General features: G+C 38.9%; 1 protein-coding gene and 1 non-coding gene across 7 annotated transcripts in view; one reads left to right on the forward strand and one right to left on the reverse strand.

Moving 5' to 3' along the window:
* NR6A1 (nuclear receptor subfamily 6 group A member 1) overlaps nucleotides 1–21104 on the forward strand; it is a 275618-nt gene that overhangs the window by 195351 nt on the left and 59163 nt on the right. The gene's annotated exons all lie outside the window — the stretch shown is intronic.
* On the reverse strand, nucleotides 12237–12342 carry LOC128580025 (U6 spliceosomal RNA). Its single transcript, XR_008378388.1, has one exon. It is a non-coding gene; the product is annotated as a U6 spliceosomal RNA (small nuclear RNA).

A 21104-nucleotide genomic window follows, 5' to 3' on the forward strand; every position in this document is an offset into this window, starting at 1 on the left:
TTAAGTCAATGCAATAATTCTTAGTATGACAAACATGTAGGTGCCATTCATCCATTCATACATCCACTTACTCATTCAACAATATTTTTGAGCACCTACTTTGCTTGGTCTTAAGATAAAAGAATACATAGGTCATAGACCTTGTCTTTGTGAAGTTTATATTCTTGGTGGAGGAGAGAGGTTAATATCAGCTTTTATCAGGCCGTGCATGGTAGCTCACACCTGTAATGCTAGCACTCTGGGAGGCTAAGGCAGGTGAATTGCCTGAGAAAGAGCCAGACTCTGCTAAAAGTAGAAAAATTAGCTGGGTGTTTTGATGGGTGCCTGTAATCCCAGCTACATGGGAGGCCAAGGTAAAAGGATTGCTTGAGCCCAAGAGTTTTGGTTGCTGTGAGCTATGACACCACAGTACTCTACCCAGGGCCACAGAGTGAGACTCAGTCTCAAAAACAAAACAAACAAACAAAAAATCAGCTTTTATCAGTCATCAATAAAGAACTATTCAGCATCAGTATATATTTTTTTCTTTTCTTTTTTTTTTTTTTTTTTTTTGAGACAGGGTCTCACTTGGTCACCCTCATTAGAATGCTGTGGTGTCACAACTCACAGCAACCTCAAACTCTTGGGCTCAAGCAATCCTCTGGCCTCAGCCTCCTTAGTAGCTGGGACTATAGGCACCTGCCACAACTCCTGACTCTGGCTTCTCGTTTTCTTTTAGATATCTTTCTCTGACACTACATGTAGACCATTGTCTTATCCTTTTTAAGTGATTGCTTGTCATTCCAGGTATATCCCTATGTTAGTTTATTTAACCAATCTCATTTAGGTTATTATTTAGGTTCCACAGTTTTTCACTATTACAATGTAAATGCTATATTTAAAAATAACTTTGACATAAAAATGTGGAGGAAGGCCTTGAAGACTGGTGTCACAAAGACGAGCCCCATGAAATGTTTTTTTGTTTGTTTGTTTGTTTGTTTGCTTTTATTGTTGGGGACTCATTGAGGGTACAAGGAACCAGGTTACACTGCTTGCATTTATTGGATAAAGTCTCTCTTATAATTGTGTCCCACCCCCTATGAAATGTTTTTAAAAGGGACATGAATGTTAGCTTCCTCAATAAACAGTTCTTGCATGAAAGAAAAAGCTTGGGGGATTGTAGTTACTGTCTTCTGTGAAAAGCTATCCAGCATGGCCCCAGAGAATGAAGCTAGATTTAGTGGGTAGAAAGTTACAGGGTGAAAGATTTCAAGTCAGAGTAAGGAACAACTTAATAATAGTCAAGGCTGTTCTGTAGTGGTGAAGTAGTGAGTGCCTCATTTTTGGAAGCATGTTAGTATTCATTCCTTAGGTTGGAGTAGATGACCTCTTGATACCCCTTTAAGCACTGAAATTCTTCCCATGTAGGAGAGATTACCGCCTTCACAGCACCCTCAGACAAAAGAGCACAGGGCTGTCTACTTTGTTCATTTACCTGTAGTAGTGTCAACTTTTTTCTTCTCTGCTGCACGTTGGAAGAAGAGTTGTCTTGGGCCACACATAAAATATACAAACACTAACAGAAGCTGATTGGCAAAAAAAGGTCCATGCATTTTTTTTTTTTTTTTTTGAGACAAGAGTCTCACTCTCTTGCCCCAGGCTAGAGTACCCAATGTCACAGCTTACAGCAACTTCATACTCCTGGGCTCAAGCACAAAGTAGCTGGAACTACATGTGTCTACCATAACACCTGGTTCATTTTTCTCTTTTTTAGTAGAAATCAGGTCTCACTCTTGCTCAGGCTGGTCTTGAACTCCTGAGCTCAAGCAATCTACCTACCTTGGCCTTCCAGAATGTTAGGATTGCAGATATGAGCCAGGGCTGGCCTCTGTACATACTTTTTGTGGTATCTCACACCACAAATAAGCAAAAAAAAGTCCTCTCCACCATGGATTATCAATACTATTCAGCCATAGAGAAAGATGGAGATTTTGCATCTTTGGTAACAACAACCTGGATGGACTTGGAGAACATCCTCCAAGTGAAATATAACAGGAACGGAAAACAACCATAACAGGTACTCAGTACACATTAACAACTACAAGCTCACATGAGAGAAAAACTCAGTTGGATTCAAGTAGGGGGAAGGAGTTTCAATGGGCTCTCACCCAATGGGTACACACTGGTAGATGGCACACATCCTGGGTGAAGGACACAGCTACAACATAACTCAAACTTTAACCTTACAAATGCAAATTGTAATCTAATTTTATGTACCCTTGTGTTAATCTGGAAAAAAAAAATTCTCAAAATCAGCATGTGGCCTGCAAGCCATAGGTTGGACACCCTTGGTAACATTTTCAGATGAATCCCCTGGGGGTTGGGGACTCAGATACTATCTTTCCTCCAAAGACCCAATCCTGTGAGCCTCTCTTTTTTCTCTTCTTTGTCCCTGATGGGATATCATGTTAGCAGTTCTTTTTACTTCTAAAAGTTTCATCTTAATGTCACCTCGAACCACAACTGTTCAGAAGAAGTAAATCCCAAAGACCATTAAATCTCATGTTACGTGGTCAGGTTTTTTTCATGCCAAAGCCACACTCTGTATCTTTCAGACCTCATTTTGGTGCTTTTTGATTCTTCTCACGTAAACAGTTATTTACAGTCTTTCATAGTTTCCAGTGCCCAGGATTCCTGACACTCCTTGGGCCATGAAGACCATCATCTGTATTGTTTCCATAGTATTCTTCATGCAGCTTCTTAGGTCTCCGGTTTGTCTGTCTTGTCCTTAGGCATGTCTAGAAATTTGACTTGCCTGTTTTGCTTATAGAAATGCTTCATTGTGGAAGTACTGCTGGTACCCAGTTAATTTGCTAGAATTTATCCCACCTGACATAGGTAAACACACCACAGATCTCTTCCACTAAACTAAACCCACTGTGGAGCAGGAAAGGGCAAGAAACCCACGTTTTATTCCTACTTCTTTCACGTGTTTTTGATCCATATGACTCCTGGGTAAGTCACTTCTCTGTGATTCCATTTCCTTACTTGCAGAATGGGAGTTCCTTCACCCACCAAACGTTTTGCAAAGAATGCTCTCTAGCAATTGTTTTTACTTTTTCATTGACCTTTTGAAATCTAGCTCCTTCTTCCATATTGTTGAAGTTGCTTTTAAATGATTTCTGATGATGGCTAGTGACAAGATCAGTATTAGTGCCATGCTAACCCATTATTAGAGTCTGAGGCAAAAGGAAAAATCTGTTAATACTGATCTTTGTTTTATATTTTTTCTTGCATTAATGTTGATTTTAAAAGATACTACATTAAAATATTATTTATATTGATTGCTGAGTGTTTTGGCGTACAATTAAATTTTGCAAAGAGGCAGTGGTCCCAGCCCTGCCTTTTCGCCTCATTCTTTAGCCTGGTCTCAGTTCATGGTTTCTCTGTACTGTTGACTGCCTGTTATTTTGTACAGCTTTCTGTTTCCTTGACTTCCCTGGCATTACACTGTCCAATCTCTCCTTCTTTCCTGTGGTACCCTTTTTCTGTCTCTCCTTGCTCTTCCTGACCTCTAAATAGAGATAGGCTTTAAAGTCTGTCATACTCAGATTTCTTTTCATTGTAGGTAAGAAAAATTCTCTTCAAACTTAATTAGCTCAAGTCCTGAGCAGAAGTTTTTGAAAGGGAACTGGGATAAAGCATAAGACATACAGAAATATTGAAGAGTTGGTATTCAAGAGAGGTGGCAGCAACTACTCTCAGCTGCTCTGAAGTCATGCTGTACAGCACCTCTGCTTTGCTTCACTTCCCATTCCTCGTCACTGCCGCTCCTGCATAAGAACAAAGCCACCTCACCAGTCATATTCATAGTTCTGGTCTCATCTGAAGATAGCAATCTCTGTGTGTCCTTATTACAAAATCTTGGAAACAAAGAATTTTGTTGAACCATGTTGAGCTGCTGTCTTTTTCCAGTCCAATCAACAGTGGCCAATATCTGTCCCTGGTCCAGTTAACTTGTCTAGCAGTATAAACCTAGTACCTCACAGGTGAGGTGGTAGCTGTTCTCAAGGAAGAGAAAGTTGGTGGGAGCTGAGCAGAAAGCCCAAGATACCTATTGCAGATTCTGCTCTATCTTCTGTACTATCCTTTAGCAGTGTCATGCATACCATAGCCTACTGCAGAAAGATTCCTCAAGTCAGTCGAACTCCAGGTTTGCATGTTTAGTGTTCACTGTGGCCCTCCTCACCTCCCTCTGTCTCAGATGCTGCATTCCTAAAACACATTTAAATACTTACAGCCAGCAAGCCTCTTTGTCTATACCAGTGTTTTTAAACCTTTTTTTATCTCACAGCACACTTTGAACCTATAGTTAATCTTACATGGCACACTTAAATTATATTGATAAAAGAGTAAAAGGGCTGGCGTGGCGACACACGCCTGTAATCCTAGCACTCTGGGGAGGCTGAGGTAGGTGGATTGCTTGAGCTTAGGAGTTCAAGACCACCCTAAGCAACAGTGAAATAATATTTTCTACCTAAAATAGAAAAACTAGCTAGGCGTTATGGCAGGTGCCCATAATCCTAGCTACTTGGGAGGCTGAGGCTTAGAGGATCACTTGAACCCAACAGTTTGAGGTTGCTGTGAGCTATGATGCTACGACACTCCAACAGGGTGACAAAGTGAGACTCTGTCTCAAAAAAAAAAAAAGAGTAAATGAAAGAATATACCTACTGTGCTTCGAACTTCTTTCAAAAATAATTTAGAGTTTGAGGTTGCTGTGTGCAGTGATGCCACGGCACTCTACCAAGGGCGACAAAGAGAGACTGTCTCAAACAAACAAACAAAAATTTAATTGATGATCTTTAAAAATTTCCGTGGCACACCTGAGATCCTCTCATGGTATACCATGAAAATCACTGATCTGTACTGTTGCCTCTGGTTGAAATTCCCTTTGACATACTTCTGCTGCAGGGCTTAGTTCAGCTGATACCTCTTCTAGATAATCTTTCCTTATCTAGTTCCACCATCACTCACTCCTCTGTGTCCATTTCATCTTCTCTTTCTAGTTTAGTGTTGACTGTTCTGTATTGATATTATGGGATTGATGTCTGTTTCCTCTCCTACTCTGAGATACATGAGGGGCACAGAGGAGGCCTCAAATATTTATTCAGTGAATAAATGAGATGATTTAAAGCAAGAAGTAGTTAATCAGTGTCTGCTCTATACTTCCAACTTCAAAAATAATTATTTGTTTAGAGTCATAGTTCATTGGTCCAAACTATCTATTAATGAAATGTTTGCATGTTTAGATTTTTTCCACGGAGAAAAATTTTTTTTCCCAGATTCACCCAATTCTTTTATTTTTTTTCCCTAAATGAACAAAGAATCCTTTATAAAGTTTCCAGTGACAATCTGAATAAGATAAACCATAAATTTGCAGATTCTCTATCCCCACTGGAAAACCTAAATTTGCTGTGAATAGGAAGACTATTTTCATCATAAACAGAAACTTGATTTCTAATTCAGAGATCTCTACATACAGGAGATAAGAAGAAACCAGGGACTGTGGTCTGAGTTTTTATTTTCTTGCCCCGCTCTTCATTTGATATGGCACGTGGTGAGGTAGCTTTTGTTCTGGATTCATTTCAGCTAATTGTTATTATGAACCATTTCATCTTTATTTCTAGGCCTAAACAGTTAATGGCATCAGTAACATTTTCTTTTGTCTTTTTGCCATCTTTTATTCTAGTGATCAGTGAGAATAACTCCCAAACAGTCCATACCAATCTTGTAAATTCTTGTGTGTTCACTCAACGGATACCAATTTTTAGAAATGTCCTCTGAGGAACTCGTGTGTGGCTTCTGGAAATGAACTTTTATAGTAGTATGTGCTGTGGAATAGGAGTGATAATGAGACTAAACGAAAAATCCTATGACTTTTACTTATTTCTGTTTAAATTCTATGTTTGTAGATGAAAATTTGAGGGTATCTGTTCTCAATTTCATTCTGCCATACCACCTGAGGCCTTTGAATTTCAGATAGTGACTGTGAAACCGAGTGAAGCTAGTACTTAGAATGTACAGTTCATCAGGGAGTTGAAACCAGTAATCCAGTTGAAACAGATGCCCTTTGTCTTAAATACCCTTTAGCTAAGGCAAGTTCCAGATTGCCTTAGTTGTCAGTATAATTTTGGTCAAGTGAGCAGCTGTACTTTCCATTTCCTAAATCTGGCCTTCATCACAGTCTGAAAAGCAGGTTTTGATAAAAATCAGTTTCCAAAATGTAATTTGTGTAACTTGCGCCTTTGGAATGGGTAAAATGCCCTTCTTGAAGTGGGGGCGGTATTTTTGTAACAGCAAGACAAGAGTGGAGATGGAAGAGTAAGAGGCTTTTTTGTAACCAGGATTTGGCCTGTATTTTGTCAAACTGAAGTAGAACTATTTGCTAGAAGGGGAGGGTATGTAATGTTTCCTTCCAGAATAGTAAGAGTGTATCTAGTTAGTTCTTTGTTTCGCATATTTTGTTGGAACTCCTATCATTTGTTTGCTTCAAAAAAAAAAAAAAAAAAAAAAATTAACAGCACTGAGGCTCAGTCTTGACACCTACCATTCTCTTCCTCCAGACTTGCAGGAGATAGTTTCTTTCTTTTTTTTTTTTTTTTTTGTGTAGAGACAGAGTCTCACTTTATGGCCCTTGGTAGAGTGTCGTGGCCTCACACAGCTCACAGCAACCTCCAACTCCTGGGCTTAAGCGATTCTCTTGCCTCAGCCTCCCAAGTAGCTGGGACTACAGGCGCCCGCCACAACGCCCGGCTATTTTTTTGGTTGCAGTTTGGCCGGGGCCGGGTTTGAACCCGCCACCCTCGGTATATGGGGCCGGCGCCTTACCGACTGAGCCACAGGCGCCGCCCCAGGAGATAGTTTCTATAATGGAAAAAACAGAATGTCTGTCTTTGGAAAAGTAGTAAGGTTAAAACTCAGCTCCATCACTGACTTGTTATGTGTCCTTGAGCAAATCACTTTACTTTTCTAACCCTGTGAAGGTCACTTTTTTTCTTAATACAAACAAAAGAAAAATAAAAACATTCAACTTATTTTACTTTTCACTTAAGTTTTTATTTTGAACTTGTGACTGGATTACATTTCCTTCTCCTCTTAAAGATTTTGTTTTTATGTTCATTTTCTTTAAACACATACGTATCTCTCTTAATTAAAATAAGCATCTACTTGAATCTATTGCTTCTTCCTACAAATAGTTGTATCTCTATCATTTTTGAATGGATTGTGATCTATAGCTAATTACTTTATTTCTTTACCGGTTACCTATTCATTATTATTATTATTATTATTATTATTATTATTATTATGATTATTTTTAGACAGAGTCTCACCATGTCGCCCTTGGTAGAGTACTGTGGCGTCACAGCTCACAGCAACCTCAAACTCTTGGGCGTAAGTGATTCTCTTGCCTCAGCCTCCCAAGCAGCTGGGACTACAGGCGCCCACCACAACATCTGGTGAATGTGGCCGGCACCCTATTCACTGAGCTATGGGTGCTGAGCCCCCAGTTACCTATTTTTAACTCTGTGTGATTTTTGTCCTAACCAATTCACTGAAATTGTTCTCAGTAGTGGACCTTTGAGCCTTTTTCATTCCATATATGTGTGTGTATATATGTATATTCTCATATGAAATTTCCCAATTTCATATATATATATATATATATACATGCACACACACACAGAATGAAAAAGGCTCAAAGTATGTATATATGTGTGTGTATGTATATATTATATACGTAGGTATACATATATATCATGTAATATATAGGTATATATAATGTACCTATATATCATATATGCTTATATATGATATACATATATCACATATACTTATGTATTATATTATATGCCTATCATATATAGGTATATATATGATATGTATATAGGCATATCATATATATAACCTATATATGATATATATGATCCTTCAAACATGCCTTGCATTTGTTATATATATGTGTGTGTGTGTGTATATATATATGTGTGTGTGTGTGTATATATATATATATATATATATTTTTTTTTTTTTTTTTTCAACACAGAATCTCACCCTGTGACCTAGGGTAGAGTGTTGTGGCGTGGCGTGGCATCATCATAGCTCACAGTAACCCCAGACTCTTGGGCTCTGGAGATCCTCTTGCCTCCATAGTAGCTGGGACTACAAGCATCTGCCATGACGCCCTGCTAGTCTCTTCTTTTTTTCTTTTTCTTTTTTCAGTAGTAGAGATGGGGTCTCACTCTTGCTCAGACTATTCTTCCACTCCTGAGTTGAGGCAGTCTACCCACCTTGGCCTCCTAGAGTGCTAGGATTACAGGCATGATCCACCATGCCTGGCCATTCCTCTTACTTTTTGATTGGTTATATTTGACAATACTGCCTTCTTTGTGAAACCCAAAAAGACAGCTGTCCTTTATCTTTCTGATAATCATGGATTTGTATTCCACCATTTCAGTGGTTCTCAATCTTCCCAATGCCGCGGACCTTAATACAGTTCCTGTGGGTCGCGACCCACAGGTTGAGAACCTCTGCATTGTTTTCTTCTTTGACCATGTCATCTCACTTTACTTCTCTAACTTCTCACCTGCCCCTGTGTCTTGGTTTTATCTTACTGTTGCTTCCTCCCTCATCTCTCCTTGCTTGGGGAGTTCTGATCTGTTGCATGGCTTCAGCTGTTCCATGTGTTGATGACTCTTGGTCTTTCATTTCAGCCCTAACCATTGTCTTCTAAAAAGCTACTTTTAGAGTATTTCTGCTTAACTCACCCATCTTTCTCTCTTAAGCTAAAGCTATTGATTTTGCCCCTCACTAAACTGCTTCCAGTTTTCTGTTAGGAATACCACATTTCCTCACAGCCAGCTTGGTTTAGAACCTCTCATCTACATTTACAGCTTCCTATCACTTCCTCTCTTCATCTTCCTTCTGCAATCCAGTCATTCGGCAAGCCCTCTTTAGGCTTCCAAAGCTTTCAGCTTTCCTTTCACCTCCACATGACCACTCTTTAACATTCCTATTACCTAGATGCCCACACCATCCATCTTCCCTCTCTGTCCTGTTTCTGTCAAACCCTGCACATCATCGTGAGATGAATATTTTTTTTTGAGACACTGCTTTGATCTAGATATATCTCTGTTCAGAATTTCAGTAGTCCTTCAGCTGGTTAGTATCTGTTGCAATCTATTCCAAACTAGTTTTCTAGACTTGTCTCCTAGCACCCTTCCCTAAGATCTCACCACTTAACGTTAATATTTTGTGTGGATCCTTCAAGTATGCCTTGCATTTGTTTCCTCCCTTTTTAACCTTTTAATTGTGAAATATTAGTACTTACAGAAAAGTACATAAAATATAAATTTACAGCTTAATGAATTACATAAAGCAAGCTCCACCCAGGTCAAACAATAGAGCCATGCCGGGACCCAAAAGATTCTCCCCACACTGGTACTCTTCACACTAAATGTCTTTTCCCTTGTTTGACAGTGTTGTTTTTGTGTTGTTGTTGTTTTTTAACAACACAAATGGAATCTTACATTATACATCCTATTCCTTCTGATTTCTTTTGCCCAGCATTGTTTGTGCAAGTCATCTATATTGTTGTAGTAGTTCAAATATCTTTACTGCCATATAGCATTCCATTATGTGAATATACACCATTTATCTGTAGCAAATCTTGATGAACATTTAGGTTATTTTTAATTTGGGGTTTTTATAAAGCATATTAATAATGAACATCCTTGAACTTGTCTCTTAATACACAGGTATCATTTGCATTTTGGGGGGGATATACCTGGCAATATAGGATAGATGTATCTTCAACTTTAATAATGATGCTGTTTTTAATAGTGGTTGTACTAATTAGCACTCTCACCAATAATAAATGAGAACTAATTTTTCTATATTACCACAAAAACTTGAAGTCTTTTTTTAATTTTAGTCATCTTTTTGGATGTATAATATTTCATTGTGATTTTAATTTGTATGCCTTTGATCACTAATAAATTTGGACATTTCTTCACAAGTTTTTTATGTGGCTTAACTTTCTTTGTAAAATGCCTGTTCAAGTTTCTTTTTCTACTGGGTTGTCTTATTGATATATAGGAATTTCATATATTTTGGATATGAGCTTTTTATAGATTATATGGTTTCATATGTCATCTCCCATGCTGTAGCTTGCCTTTTTACTCTTTATAGTTCCTCATTTTGTCTCGGCGACTATAGCTCAAGCGACTAAGGCGCCAGCCACATACACCAGAGCTGGCGGGTTCGAATCCAGCCCCGGCCTGCCAAACAACAATGGTAACTACAACCAAAAAATAGCTGGGTGTTGTGGCAGGCGCCTGTAGTCTCAGCTACTTGGGAGGCTGAGGCAAGGGAATCGCTTAACCCCAGGATTTGGAGATTGCTGTGAACTGTGATGCCATAGCACTCTACCCAGGGCAACAGTTTGAGGCTCTGTCTCAAAAAATAAAAAATAAATAAAGTTCTTCATTTTGATGTTGTTTTATTTTATAAATGTTTTCTTTTATGATTAATGCTTCGCATGACTTATTTTTTTGTGGTGGTGGTGGTTTTGATCAGTAAGACCAATCAGACAATGTGGCCCATTTTTTCAAATCTCTTTCTACCCCAAGGTCACGAAGGTACTCTCCTTTATTGTCTTCTAAGAGACTTATTATTTTGTCTTTGATATTTTGGTCTTCTAACTACAGTATGTGGAATTAAATATTTTGTATGGTATGAGGTAGAATCAAGTTTCTTTTTTTATATAGATACTGAATTGTCTTATTATTCATCGAAAAGCTTTGTCTTTTCTTCACTGCTCAACAATGTACCTTTATCATAAATTAAACATCCATATATGCATAGTTTCTTTCTTTTCTTTCTTTTTTTTTTTTGTTTGTTTATTTGTTTTTGTTTGAGACAGATTCTCACTCTGTTGCCCAGGCTAGAGTGCTGTGGCATCAGCCTGGCTCACATCCACCTCAAAGCCCTGGGTTCAAATGATGTTCCTACTTCAGTCTCCCAAGTGGCTGGGATTACAGACACCTGCCAAAATGCCTGGCTTATTTTTCCTTATTTTCATTTTTTTAGCAGACACAGGGTTTCACTCTTGCTTAGTCTGGTCTCAGAGTCCTGACCTCAAGTGTACTCTCACCACAGCAAAGTGCTAGGATTACAGGCTCGAGTCATGGTGCCTAGCTTCATGTATGCATAATTATGTTGTAGGGTTCCCCATTCTGTTCCCGTTGGTCTATTTGTCTATCTCTGAGTCAATTAAATATATCTTAAATACTATAGCTTTTAAAAATGTTGATATGTGGTAAATTTTTTTTATCTTGTTTTTCTTAATTTTATCTATACTATTTTTGTTCTTTTGCACGTCCATATTCATTTTAGAATTAGCTAGTCAAGTTACACACACAAATTGTGGGCATTTTAAATGGAAGTTTACTGATCTGTGTAGATCTTGCTCTTCATTTAATTAAATCTTCCTCAATTTATTTTAAAAGTATTTTATATTAAGTAAACATTATAGTTTTACCATAGAGAACCATTTGTATTTATTGGATTGTATCCTAGATAATTTTATATTTTTTGATGCTACTGTAAGTGGTATCTTTCAAATATTTTTATTTCTGTGTGTGGCTGGTACAGAAATATGGTTGATTTTTGTATCTTTCTTGTTTTGTCTGCACTAGCTAGAACCTTCAATACAATGTTGAATAAAGGTAATATTGACAATTGGCCATCCTTGTCTTATTTCCATTCTTAAAAGGAAAGCACTTTAACATTTCACCATTAAATATGATATTTAGTATAGGTCTTTTTAGATAGCCTTTATCACATTAAAAAAGTTTCTATTCCTAGAAAAGGTTTGTAATGTTGAATTATATCAAAGCTTTTTAAAAATTAAGCCCTTAATTATTGCTTTAAGGCCAATTTTTAAAAAATTTTAAGTAAATTTATTTCAGGTTCATGTAAGGGTACAAGCAACCAGGTCAAAATATTTGATTTTGTTAGGTAGAATTTGTCTTGTATGTCCCACACACAAAAGGTGTGCCAACCCCTGCACCCTGTGTCCATTCAGTGAGAGCACTCCAACCCCCTCTCCTTCATTTCCCCCTACTCCCAACTGAATTGAAATGAGTTTTTCTCCTATTTGGGCATGCATTGGATGATCTACTGGCTTCATATTAAAAAATATGGAACGCTTCACGAATTTGCCTGTCATCCTTGTGCAGGGGCATGCTAATCTTCTCTGTATCATTCTAATTTTAGTGCATGTGCTACTGAAGTGAGCACTACCACTAAGGTCGATTTTTTTAAAAACATAAGCATGTTTCATAACATTTAAATTTTTCTCAAGTTTTTTTTTTTTTTTTTTCTTTTTTGAGGCAGTCTCATACTATCCACTTGGGTAGAATGCTGTGGTGTTATAGCTCACAACAACTTCCTCAAACTTCTGGGCTCAAGCAATCCTCTTATTTCAGCCTCTCAAGTAGGTGGGACTATAGGCATCCACCACAATGACTGGCTAGTTATTTCTATTTTTAGTAAAGACAGGGTCTCCCTCTTGCTCAGGCTGGTCTCACATTCCTGAGCTCAAGGGTGCTAGGATTACAGGTGTGAGTCACCATGCCAACCTACCAGGTTCTAATCTTACTGGAAACTTCTCTATAATAGCAACAACAACTACTAACATTAATTCTGTACTTAGTATCTATTAGGCATTATATTAAACAGTATAAATAGTGTAAATGGTATTAAATAGTATAATAGCATAGTATGAAAGATCTCAGACTCTGGAATAAGACTGTCTGCATAGAATCCTATCTCTTTTGGCTGCTATCTATGGGACCTTGTATACATTTCTTTTTTTTTTTTTTTTTTTTAGAGACAGTCTCACTTTATGGCCCTCAGTAGAGTACCGTGGCCTCACACAGCTCACAGCAACCTCCAACTCCTGGGCTTAAGCGATTCTCTTGCCTCAGCCTCCCGAGTAGCTGGGACCACAGGCGTTGTATACATTTCTTATTTTCTGTGTGCCTCAGTTATTGTCTACAATACAGATTCTCCTTGTTTTGTAGGGAGATTATATTATAATAAGCCCAGATAAATTAAAAATATCATAAGTTATAATTCATTTCATCCTCTAGCCTACCAACCATCATAGCTTAGACTAGCCTACCTTAAATTTCTCAGAACCCTTAAATTAGCCTACAGTTGGGTGAAACCATCCAATACTACAATACACTGTGGACTATCTATCATTTACCCACATGATCGTGATCTCCATTGCATGGCTGAAGGCGAGCTTGCAGCTTGGCTTACTGTTGTTGCCCAGCACACCTGGAGAGTGAATCATACTCGTATCACTTGCCTGGGAAAAGATCAAAATTTGAAGTACTGTTTCCACTGAATGAATATCACTTTCTCCACCATTGTAAAGTCAAATAATCATTAAGTTAAACGATTGTAACTCAAGGACCATCTGTATAGAGTTGTAAACAATGAGTTATTATTCTATGTAACATATAGAGTAGAACTTGGTGCATAGTAGGCACCATGAACTTGTTAGCTGTTGTCTTTGTATACATAAGTATATCATTTAATCCCTAGAAACTCTGCAAGGTTACATGTACTTTACAGTTAATAGTAAGGCATGGATAACTGGATCCTTTGCCCATGGTTACAAAGCGAGGAAGTGGCAGAGTTGGAATTCATACCCATTCTGTTTTAAACACCAGGCCAATGTCTTTTAAACTTTGTGTGTGTGTGTGTGTTTATTGTTGAGGATTCATTGAGGGTACAAGAAACCAGGTTACACTGATTGCATTTGTTAGGTAAAGACCCTCTTACAATCCTGTCTTGCCCCCAAAAGGTGTGGCACACATCAAGGCCCCACCCCCCTCCTTCCCTTTCTCTGCTCTCCCTCTCCCCCACCCCCACCGTGTCCTTGATTGTCCTCATATCAAAATTCAGTATATAGGATTCATGCTTCTCCATTCTTGTGATGCTTTACTAAGAATAATGCATTCCACTTCCATCCAGGTTAATACAAAGGCTGTAAAGTCTCCATTTTTTTTTAATGGCTGAATAGTATTACATGGTATACATATACCACAGCTTGTTAATCCATTCCTGGGTTGGTGGGCATTTAGGCTGTTTCCACATTTTAGCAATTGTAAATTGAGCTGCAATAAACAGTCTAGTGCAAGTGCCCTTAGGATAAAAGGATTTTTTTCCTTCTGGGTAGATGCCCAGTAATGGGATTGCAAGATCCAATGGGAGGTCTAGCTTGCGTGCTTTGAGGTTTCTCCATACTTACTTCCAAAAAGGTTATACCAGTTTGCAGTCCCACCAGCAGTGTAAAAGTGTTCCCTTCTCTCCACATTCACCCAGCATCTGCATTTAGATGGTATCTCAAGGGTAGTTTTTGATTTGTATTTCTCTAATAATTAGGAATGATGAGCATTTTTTCATATGTTTATTAGACATTCGTCTGTCTTCTTTTTTTTTTTGTAGAGACAGAGTCTCACTTTATGGCCCTTGGTAGAGTGCCGTGGCCTCACACAGCTCACAGCAACCTCCAACTCCTGGGCTTAAGCGATTCTCCTGCCTCAGCCTCCCAAGTAGCTGGGACTACAGGCGCCCGCCACAATGCCCGGCTATTTTTTGGTTGCAGTTTGGCCGGGGCTGGGTTTAGAACCCGCCACCCTCGGTATATGGGGCCGGCGCCCCACCGACTGAGCCACAGGCGCCGCCCAACATTCGTCTGTCTTCTTTAGAGAAGGTTCTATTCATGTCTCTTGCCCATTGATATATGGGATTGTTGGCTTTTTTCATGTGGATTAATTTGAGTTCTCTATAGATCCTAGTTATCAAGCTTTTGTCTGATTCAAAATATGCAAATATCCTTAACTATTGTGTAGGTTGTCTATTTGCTTTGGTTGTTGTCTCCTTAGCTGTATAGAAGCTTGTCAGTTTAATTAAGTTCCATTTGTTTATTTTTGTTGTTGAAATTGCCATGGCAGTCTTCTTCATGAAGTCTTTCCCCAGGCCCAAGATCTTCCAGTGTTATCCTATGCTTTCTTTGAGGATTTTTATTGTTTCATGCCTTAAATTTAAGTCCTTTATCCATCCTGAATCAATTTTTGTGAGTGGAGAAAGGTGTGGGTCCAGTTTCAGTCTTTTACATGTGGATATCCAATTCTCCCAGCACCATTTATTGAACAGGAAGTCTTTCCCCCAAGGTATGTTCTTGTTTGGTTTATGGAAGATTAGGTAGTTGTAAGATGTTAGTTTCATTTTCTGATTTTCTGTTCGATTCCAAGTGTCTATGTCTCTGTTTTTGTGCCAGTACCATGCTGTCTTGACCACTATGGCTTTGTAGTACAGTCTAAAGTCTGGTATGCTGATGCCCCCAGCTTTATTTTTATTACTAAGAACTGCCTTAGCTATACGGGGTTTTTTCTGGTTCCATACAAACGCAGAATAATTTTTTCCAAATCTTAAAAGTACAATGTTGGTATTTGAATAGGAATGGCATTGAACAGGTAGATTGCTTTGGGAAGTATAGACATTTTACAATGTTGATTCTTCCCATCCATGAGCATGGTATGTTCTTCCATTTGTTAATATCCTCTGCTATTTCCTTTCTTAAGATTTCATAATTTTCTGGGCGGCGCCTGTGGCTCAAGGTCCCATATGCCGGAGGTGGCGGGTTCAAACCCAGCCCCAGCCAAAAAAAAAAAAAAAAGATTTCAGAATTTTCTTCCTTTTTTTTTTTTTTTTTGTAGAGACAGAGTCTCACTTTATGGCCCTCAGTAGAGTGCCGTGGCCTCACACAGCTCACAGCAACCTCCAACTCCTGGGCTTAAGCGATTCTCTTGCCTCAGCCTCCCGAGTAGCTGGGACTACAGGTGCCCGCCACAACACCCGACTATTTTTTTGGTTGCAGTTTGTCTGGGGCCGGGTTTGAACCGCCCCCTCGGTATATGGGGCTGATGTCCCACCTACTGAGCCACAGGCGCCGCCCTCATAATTTTCTTTACAGAGGTCCTTCACTTCCTTCGTTAGGTATATTCCTAGGTATTTCATTTTCTTTGAAACTATGGTGAAGGGAGTTGTGTCCTTAATTAGCTTCTCATCTTCACTGTTATTGACTGACTTGTGGACATTGATTTTATATCCTGAAACATTACTGGTTTTTGATGACTTCTAGGAATCTTGTGGTTGAGTCTTTGGGATTCTCTAAGTATAAGATCATGTCATCAGCAAAGAGGGAGAGTTTGACCTCCTCTGTTCCCATTTGAATTCCCTTTATTTCCTTGTCTTGCCAAATTGTATTGGCTAGAACTTCCAGCACTATGTTGAATAGTAAAGGTGACAGAGGACAACCTTGTCTGGTTCCAGTTTTAAGAGGAAAAGCTTTCAGTTTTACTCCATTCAGTAAAATATTAGCTGTGGGTTTGTCATAGATAGCTTCAATCAGTTTTAGAAATGTGCCACCTATGCCTATACTCTTCACTGTTCTAATTAGAAAAGGATGCTGGATTTTATCAAATACTTTTTCTGCATCTATTGAGAGGATCATATGGTCTTTATTTTTCCTTCTGTTAATATGGTGGATAACATTTATGGACTTGCGTATGTTAAACCAGCCTTGCATCCCTGGAATGAATCCTACTTGGTCATGATGTATGACTTTTTTGATGATAAGCTGTAATCTATTGGCTAGGATTTTGTGAGAATTTTTGCATCTATATTCATTAATGAAATTGGTCTTAAATTCTCCTTTTTAGTTGGGTCTTTTTCTGGTTTGGTATCAGGGTGATGTTTGCTTCATAGATTTGTGTTGGGGAAGATTGCTTCTTCCTCAATTTTTTGGAGTAATTTCTGCACTATGGGAATAAGCTCTTCCTTGAATTTTTGATAGAGTTCTGGTATGAAGCCATCTGAACCAGGGCATTTTTTTTTTTTTTGCAGTTTCTGGCCGGGGCTGGGTTTAAACCCGCCACCTACAGCATATAGGGCCAGCACTCTACTTTTCTGAGCCACAGGTGCTGCCCACCAAGGCATTTTTGTGTTGGAAGCTTTTTTATTGTTTCTTTAATCTTAGTGCATGAAATTGGGTCTGTTCAGAAGCTCTCTTTCTTCCTGGCTAAGTCTAGGGAGAGAGTGTGATTCCAAATATTGATGCATTACCTTCACATTGTCAAATTCCTGGGCATAGAGTTTCTGGTAGTATTCAGAGATGATCTTTTGTATATCTGTGGCATCACTTGTTATTTCCCCTTTATCATTTCTGATTGAGGTTACTAGAGATTTTAGTTTTCTAGTTAGTCTGGCCAAAGGTTTATCTGTTTTATTTTTTCAAAAAACCAACTCCTTGTTTCATTAAAAGTGATGAAACACTTTTCTGAGTGATTCTTTTGTTTTCAATTTCATTGATCTCTGATTTGATTTTGGATATTTCTTTTCTTCTACTGGATTTAGGCTTTGATTGTTTTTTTTTTTTTTCCAATTCCATAAAATGGCTTGTGAGTTTGTTGATGCGCTGTCTTTCTGTTTTTTGAATGTAGGCATCTAAAGTGATAAATTTTCCTCTCAGAACTGCTTTTGCAGTGTCTCACAGGTTTTGGTAGCTTATATGTCTTTATTGTTGTTATGCTCAAGGAAGTTAATGATTTCCTCTTTTATTTCTTTCCCAAATTTCAATTCTTTTGATTCTGTTGAGGTTTGTTTTGTATCCTAGGATATGATCGATTTTGGAGAATGTTCCATGGGGCGATGAAAAGAATGTATATTCTTTATCTTTGGGATGGAGCGTTCTATATGCGTCTGTCAAGCACAGTTGTTCTAGGGTCTCATTTAAATCTCTTATATCTTTGTTTAATTTCTGTTTAAAGGATCTGTCCAGCTCTGTAAGAGGAGTGTTAAAGTCCCCTGTTATTATGGTATTATAGGATATCATATTGCTCAGACTGAATAAGGTCTGTTCAAGAATCTGTGAGCATTTAAATTGGGTGCATAAATATTTAGAATTGAAACGTCTTCTTGTTATATTTTTCCCTTCTTGACCAATATAAAGTGACCATCTTTGTCTTTTCTGACTTTAGTTGCTTTAAATCCACATGTATCTGAAAATAAGATTGCAACTCCTCTTTTCTTCTGAATTCCGTTTGCCTGACAAATTGTCTTTCAACCCTTGAGTTGGAGTTTTAATTTGTTTTTTGAAGCTAGGTGTGTTTCCTGCAGACAGCAAATGGATGGCTTGTGTTTTTTAATCCAGTCAGCCAATCTATGCCTCTTCAGTGGGGAATTCAAACTATTAACATTTATTGAGATAATTGATAAGTGTGGTAGTGTTCTATTCATCTTATTTTGTGAGAGACCATTGCTTAGTTTTATCTTTTGCATCAGTATGGAACTTAGGGTCTGTTCTTCAATTGCTGAGTTCTTACTTTGCTGCTGATCCATTGTGATGGTCAGCGTATAGAACAGGTTGAAGTATTTCCTAAAGAGCTGGTCTTGTTGTGGCGAATTTCCTCAGTGTTTGTATATCAGTAAATGATTTTATTTCCCATCAGTTTTAAAGCTTAGCTTAGCAGGATAGAGAATTCTCAGCTGGAAATTGTTCTGTTTAAGTAGATTAAAGGTAGATGACCATTGTCTTCTTGTGTGGATAGTTTCATTACAGAAGTCTGCAGTCACCCTGATGGATTTGCCCCTATAGGTCAACTGGTGCTTACTCCTGGCAGCTTGAAGAATCATTTCTTTTGTGTTGACTTCAGACAGGTTCATCACAATGTGTCTTGGAGAAGCTCTGTTAGAGTCGAGGCAACCTGGCATCCAATATTCCTCTGAAAGGAGTGTGTCAGAACTTTTGGTGATAGTTGGGAAATTTTCATTTATAATGTTCTGTAGTATGGCTTCCATTCCTCTGGGGCATTCTTCTTCCCCTTCTGGGATACCTATAACTCGTATGTTTGAACGCTTCATGAAGTCCCAAAATTCTGTCAGTGAACGTTCTGCTTTCTTTCTCTTCTTTTCTGCCTCTTTTACTATCTGAGTTATCTCAAGAGCTTTGTCCTCTACCTCTGAAATTCTTTCTTCTGCATGGTCTAACCTGTTGATACTTGCTATTGCATCTTCAAGTTCCCTAATTGACTGCTTCAGTTCCTTCAGCTCTGCCATATTCTTCATCGTTTCTATATTCTTCTTATCTTTCATCTCTTATTTGATTCTGTTTTTGGATTTCCTTTTGGTTATTTTCCACTTTATCAGCAGTTTCCTTCATTGTTTCCATCATTTCCTTCATTGTTTTCATAATCTGTATTCTATATTCCCTTTCTGTTATTTCTAACATTTCTTTAAGGTGGAATCCTCTGCAGTAGCTACCTCATAGTCCCTTAGGGGGGTTGCTCTGCACTGGTTTTACATGTTGCCAGGATTTTTCTGCTGATTCTTTCTCATGAGTGATTCTTTTATCTGTTTCCTTGCCCTAATTTTCCTTTCACTTTCTCTTGCTCTTTAAGTTGCTGTGTCCATGGACCAGGGTTTCCATGAGTCCTTTTGGTACAGGACCAGAAGGATGAGAAGGTTGAAGAGCAAGAAGGGAAAAAAGAAAGAAAAAAAAAAGAGAGAAAGGAGAGGGGGTGGGTAAAAGGGAATATTGACAAAAAGAAGAGGGGCAGAGAAAGAGGGAGACAGAACAATATAAGCGTATAGTAGGGTACTTTGATCCAACCTTAAAAACAACCAATCTCTAGGGATGCCGGGTTGGGTGGTTCCCTTGAGGTCATCAGCTCTTTGCTAGCCTGTTCAGACACAGTACCCCACCTCCACCAAGTAGAGAAGAAAGACAAAAATGCTATAAATCAAACCAAAACAAGCAAACAGAAAACTTGATGACATAAAATTGGGGGGAAAAACAAATAATAGGGGTAGAAACACTAGCAAAAATGAAGTTCTAATTGTTGATAAAGGCAACAATGGGAAATTATATTTAAACTAGAAAAATGAAGAAAGAAAAGAAAAATCTATAGGGAAAATATTGAAATTAAAAAACAGCAACAACCCACCCCCCCACCCCCACCCCCCAAAAAAGAAAGAAAAACCCAAAAACAAAGCAGTATGTATCTCTTGCTGAATATTGTCTGGGCAACAGGTGATCTTCTGGGGTATGAGATGTTAATCACTGGTGCTGATACGCCTATATGAGATGGAGACTCGAGGCCTCTGCTGATTTGTCAAACACTGCAGGGTGGAGAGCCTAAAGTGGAGAGCCTAAATCTTTCCTCAGCCCATGTAAAAGGAACTTTAAACTGCTAAATTTGGCTAAGCAGAAGCTTTCTTAGGAAAGCGCTTCTCTCTGGGATCACTCCTGAAGTGGCTATCCACTTAACCAGTGTGTCAAAACCGGTCTCACTTATGCCCCTGAGGGCTACGGCTGCAAGACATCTCAGTCCCTGCCTTTAGGCTGCTCAGTCTCTATAGATTACTAGCTCCTGCCTGATCCTTGCTCTGCGACCCTGAGGACGGAGCTTGCTGGGGCAAGTCTCCCACAATGGCTCCCTGCAGCCCACAGCTGAACCCTGTTAGCTCTGTCTGCCTCAACGGCTCAGTCTGGGGCCCTAGACAATGCTTAAAGTCCTCCGTCTTCTTGCCCAAGTTCTCCCAAGGTAGTTCAACTCAGTGCCAAGTCCAAAAATCCCCTAAGCAGCTCACAGGTAAGGCCTTTCCAGGTTGCAGTGTCACTGCTGCTGTACTTACAGCTGCCGGCAAGATTAGACCAAATGAACACAGGCAACCACTTGCCAGTTTTCCATTGCTTTTGTCCTCCTCCTGGGGTCCAGAAGTCTCTCACTGACTCCCTGTGTCCTCATGGGCTGATCCCACCAGCCAGAGATGCCTGGAGTCTTGTCTCCCCAGACTCACCGTGCGGGGCCCAGTTGCAAGGAAGCTGTTACTCGGCTGCTGTCTTGCTGAGTCTCCAACTTTTTATTCCTAAATATGTGATACATTGTGATCTAGTGTCCTACCACACAAGCACACAAAGA

Source organism: Nycticebus coucang, chromosome 2 (assembly GCF_027406575.1).
Source record: "Nycticebus coucang isolate mNycCou1 chromosome 2, mNycCou1.pri, whole genome shotgun sequence".
In the NCBI taxonomy this organism is placed as follows: domain Eukaryota; kingdom Metazoa; phylum Chordata; class Mammalia; order Primates; family Lorisidae; genus Nycticebus; species Nycticebus coucang.